Source organism: Suncus etruscus, chromosome 20 (assembly GCF_024139225.1).
Source record: "Suncus etruscus isolate mSunEtr1 chromosome 20, mSunEtr1.pri.cur, whole genome shotgun sequence".
Taxonomy (NCBI): Eukaryota; Metazoa; Chordata; class Mammalia; order Eulipotyphla; family Soricidae; genus Suncus; species Suncus etruscus.
The window spans coordinates 4,792,776-4,798,447 of record NC_064867.1 but is presented as its reverse complement, the minus strand read 5'-3'; the positions used below and the strand labels follow the sequence as shown (position 1 = coordinate 4,798,447).

The window sequence follows — 5,672 nt, the reverse complement described above, 5'->3', positions numbered from 1 at the left end:
GAGACTATTCTGCGTCTCTCTCTCTCCCTCTGACTTATTTCACTCAGCATAGTAGATTCCATGTGTTTCCATGTATAGGAAAATTTTATGACTTCATCTCTCCTGACAGGTGCATAATATTTCATTGTGTATATGTACCACATTTTTTTTTAGCCATTCGTCTGTTGAAGGGCATCTTGGTTGTTTCCAAAGCCTGGCTATTGTGGATAGTGCTGCAATAAATATAGGTGTGAGGAAGGAGTTTTTGTGTTGCATTCTTGTGTTATTAGGGTATATCCCTAGTAGTGGAATAGCTAAGTCAAATGGGAGCTCAATTTTCAGATTTTGGAGGAAACTTCATATCACTTTAAATAGAGGTTGGACTAGATGGCATCCCACCAACAGTGGATAAGAGTTCCTTTCTCTCCACATCCCTGCCAGCACTGATTTTTCTCATTTTTTGTGTTGTGTGCCAATCTCTGTGGTGTGAGATAGCATCTCATCATTGTTTTGATTTGCATCTCCCTGATGATTAGTGATGAGGAGCATTTTTTTATGTGCCTTGATACCAAAACCAGACATAGATGCTGCCATAAAAAAATTACAGACCAAAATCCCTGATGAATGCAGGTACAAAGATCTTCAACAAAATCCTGGCAAATAGGACCCAGTGCATCATCAAGAAGATCATACACTATGACCAAGTAGGTTTCATCCCAGGAATGCAAGGATGCTTTAACATCCATAAATCTATCATCATCATACACAACATCAACAACAACAAAAAATAAAAACCACATGGTCATATCAATAGATGCAGAGAAAGCATTTGATAAGGTCCAACACCCATTCTTGATCAAAACTCTCAGAAAGATGGGAATGGAAGGAACCTTTCTCAATCTAGTTAAAGCCATCTATCACAAGGCAATGACAAATATCATCCTCAATGGAGAAAAACTAAAAGCCTTTCCTCTAAATTCTGGTACAAGACAAGGCTGTCTGCTCTCAGCACTCCTCTTCAACATAGTACTGAAAGTGCTTGCTATAGCAATCAGGCAAGAAAAAGATATCAAGGGAATCCAGATAGAAAAGGAAGAAGTCAAGCTCTCACTGTTAGCAGACGACATGATACTCTACTTAGAAAACCCTAAAGACTCTACCAAAAAGCTTCTAGAAACAATAGATTCATATAGCAAGGTGGCAGGCTACAAAATTAACACACAGAAATCAATGGCCTTTTTATACATGAATAATGATAGGGAAGAGATGGACGTCAAGAAGGCAATCCCATTCACATTAGTGCCACACAAACTCAAATACATTGAAGTCAACTTGACCAAGACGTGACGGAAAACTATAAAGCCCTGCTCCAAGAAATAAGAGAGAACACACGGAAATGGAAACACATACCCTGCTCATGGATTGGCAAGATTAACATCATTAAAATGGCAATACTCCCCTAAGCATCATACAGATTTAATGCAATCCCTCTAGAAAATACCCATGACATTCTTCAAAGAAGTGGATCAAACACTTATGAAGTTTATCTGGAACAAAAAACACCCTCAAATAGCTAAAGCACTCCTAGAGAAAAGGAAAATGGGAGGCATTACTTTCCCCAACTTTAAGCTATACTACAAAGCAATAGTTATCAAAACATCATGGTATTGGAATAAAAACAGACCCTCAGACCAGTGGAATAGGCTTGAGTTCTCAGACAATGTTCCCCAGACATACAATCACCTTATTTTTGACAAAGAAGCAAGAAATCCTAAGTGGAGCAGGGAAAACCTCTTCAACAAGTGGTGTTGGCAGAACTGGTTAGCCACTTGCAAAAAAAGTGAACATAGACCCCAGTTAACATTATGTACAAAGGTAAAATCCAAATGGATTAAAGACCTTGATATCAGACTGAATACCATAAGGTATATAGAACAACACATCGGTAAAACACTCCATGACATTGAGACTAAAGGCAGCTTCAAGGAGGAAACTGCACTTTCCAAACAAGTGGAAGCAGAGATCAACAGATGGGAATACATTAAGCTGAGAAGCTTCTGCATCTCAAAAGAAATAGTGCCCAGGACACAAGAGCCACCACCGAGTGGGAGAAACTATTCACCCAACAGGCATCAGATAAGGGGCTAATATCCAAAATATACAGGGCACTGACAGAACTTTACAAGGAAAAAAACCTCTAATCCCATCAAAAAAATAAGGAGAAGAAATGAACACACATTTTAAGGTGATTTATTTTTTAATTTGACAAGAGGCATGTAAAAATATTAATCATAAAATAATGCAATAGATAATTTTCAAATTATCAAAGCACATTTGAACTTTCTTATCTGTAGAAGTTAGTAATTCACATAAACATACAAACACCATATTGTTTACTACAAATATAGCATAAGTATCATAAATATTTTGGATATTCTTTATAAAACATACATAAAATTGTATTGTAGGAACTGGAGTGCAAGCACAACAGTGCTTGCCTATAGGGAGTCAACCTGGGACAGACCTTCATTCCATTCCTGGCATCTCTTATGGTCTCCAGGTTAAATTACTGAGTGCAGAGCCAGGAGTAACCCCTGAGTGCTGCAGGGTGTGGCCTGAAAGCAGAAAAAAAAATTGTAGTACTTTAAAAAAATATTTCAGTTAAAAATCCATGATATTGCAATTAGTGATTCAACTCCACTGGCAAGGAACAATATCAAAATAAAAATTGTATTATATTGAAGTTATGATTTTTTGAAAGAAACTATCACTAAAATAAAAACACAACTTCCTGAATGTTAGAACATATGCACTTATCATCCCTTTGACAAAGGACTAAGACCTAAAATATTTTTTAACTCGCAAAAGTTATCAATATATAGTACTAGCATCCTCATAAAAAAAAAAAACTAAGGATAATAACTAAACAGACACTCCTTTAAGGAAGACACCAAACTGGCCAAGGTATTAAAATGCTCATTTTAATTTATTAATTAAAACAATGAGATATATTATTTCATGTGAACCAGTTAGAATGGCTTACATAAAGAAGACCACCAACAAAAAGTTCCAAAGAGAATGTGAAGAAAAAGAAACGCTCTTCAACTATTAGTTGGAATATAAACTGATTCAGTCTCTATGACAAATAATGGGCAAATGTCCCAATACATTAAAAGAAAACTGCTATAAGTTCTAGCCACTTCTCTTTAAGAATCAAAAACATTAATCTGCAAAAGCAGCTTCATTTCTATTTACATTAGCCAAGAATGGAAACGCCAATGTGCAAAAACAAATAAGTAAAAAATTAGTATTTGTGCACACAATGAAATATTACATCTGCTTGGGGAATTTATGAAGACTTGCTTAAAGTTTAAATATAAGCGATGTCACATTCAACAAAATAGGTCACAAAGAAAAGACTAAATACCCAATGATCTCACTCATTTGTGATATAGGTAAAAGTAGGAAGTAGTGGGGAATAGCAAGGAAATAGTGACTACCCATGAAAATAAATAAACTTCTGACTCTGGAAAGAAAATTGAGGATACCAAAGAAAGGGGACAGTGGAAGGAAATGGTCTAGGGGACAGTAGAGGGAAGGAGGCACTTTACTGAAAGACACAATGTGGCAACATTAAACCCCTAAAACAAGTACCTTGTCAATTAATGTTACTTCAAAAAATGAATATATTTTAAAATTTTTTATGTTAGGGGCTGGAGCAATAGCATAGTGATAAAGCATTTGCTTTGAACGCAGCCAACACAGAATGGACCCTGTTTTGAATCCAGACATCCCATATGGTCTCTCAAGCCTGTCAGGATTAACTTCTGAGTGCAGAACCAGGAGTGACCCCTCCCAAAATAATAAACAAATAACTATTTTAAGCTATATTTAATAAGTTTAAAAATCTAACATGTAACATGAGAGTGATGCTCTACTCTATTAAAACTTTGCAAATGTAATACAAGAACTTGCACCATAAAATTATAACTATGTGAAGACTATAAATGTGATGTTAGAAATGATTTTATTTTATACAAATATATACCAAATTATTATCAAAATGCTATATGAAAACATATGTTTCTATATACTTACATAAGAAGATAGGGAATATAATTAAGTAAATGAGGGTACATTTCTTATGTATGCAAAGCCCCAGTTTTATCCTTAGTACCAATTGGCTTCTTGATTGGATTATATCTGGAGATTCTGGTGAGGTACTGGATCAATAGAATCTTGAGCCTACTTAATGCTGTCAGAGTATTGAGCCTACTTAATGCTGTCAGAGTAATTAACTGTTCAGCCTTATTAAGAACCACAAGGGCAGCCCAAATTTCCTGAAGAAACCTTAGGAACCTTCCAAAATAGAAATATATAATAAAAAAATTAAAACATGGTTTTCATTAATGTTGGTAGAAAAGTATAGAAGTATAGAAGTTCTACATAGAAGTATAGAACAATAGTATGGAAGCTTACTCACAGGTGAAAATTATCATAGGTTTCCATAGTTTTAAACTTTTTAAAAGCAAATACATTTATTTAAAATATAAAAATATGAATTAATTTTAAAATACTTGGTGCAAAGCATCTACAACAATCAAGTTCACTGTTTTGTGGAGCTGAGGGGTGGAAGGGACTACTGCTAACAGTAGCAAGAAGCATTTTTTAATTTACTATATTATATTTATTTTCCAACTTTCCAGTAATATAAGTGTGTGTTGATTTATTATGTACTTAGGAGTAAAGGCTATTCAATTTTTTTTTTTTTTTGTAGTTTTTGGGTCACACCCGGCAATGCTCAGGGGTTTTTCCTGGCTCTGTGCTCAGAAATTGCTCCTGGCATGCACGGGGGGACCATATGGGACGCCGGGATTCGAACCGATGACCTTCTGCATGAAAGGTAAATGCCTTACCTCCATGCTATCTCTCCGGCCCCTATTCAATTTTTTACTACATATCCAGAATGATTTTCTAAAGAAATCTTTGTGATTCTGCCATAAATTATTCCAGATGCCTAAATGTCTTTTTAAGTTCATTCAATAAAAAAGATTTTTATTTTTAACATTCAGCTGTACATTCCTGACTTGTATAGTTAATGTTTTGATGGGTACTAGCACTCCAGAATTTTCTTTCTGAAACCTTAGGTGGATTTCATTGTTGACTCAGAAAGTATAAATAAATTTCCAATACACTGAAAATCCCTTTTCTTAGCTTGAATAATTCCATCAATTTCATTCTTTCCCTGCTTCCACATGTCTTCTCATTCACAATACAGGCCAGCCAAATGGCTGGGGATGAGATTTATGCGGGGTGGGTTGTCTCCTTTATCTATACAGTAGGTGTTAAGAGTTAGCCTGTGGTAAGAACTGGAAGGCCTCCTTGATTAGTTTTTTTTTTTCTTTTTAAGTCCACATCGCCAGATAAGACAATTTGAAAACCTTTTTCGTGTGCTTCTAGTCTTGTTGTTGCTTTACCTATTAATCCCATCAAAAGGGACATCATTGAATATTAAATGCAAGAAAAATATTTCTTCAAATTAGAGCTACAATGACATAAATACAATTTCAAGTAGGACTAGAGAAATTATTTGCAGCTCCTTGCTTCAGCCATTTTCATCTTCATATTATTGGCCGACTCATATCAAGTTGTACAACCACCATTTACCAGTGTATAACACTTGATTACCAAGA

The 5,672-nt window shown here is 35.1% G+C and overlaps 1 non-coding gene across 1 annotated transcript; it reads right to left on the bottom strand.

Moving 5' to 3' along the window:
• Positions 1-5,232: 5,232 nt before the first annotated feature.
• Positions 5,233-5,358, bottom strand: LOC125998490 (small nucleolar RNA SNORA51). Its single transcript, XR_007492049.1, has one exon. It is a non-coding gene; the product is annotated as a small nucleolar RNA SNORA51 (small nucleolar RNA).
• Positions 5,359-5,672: the final 314 nt, after the last annotated feature.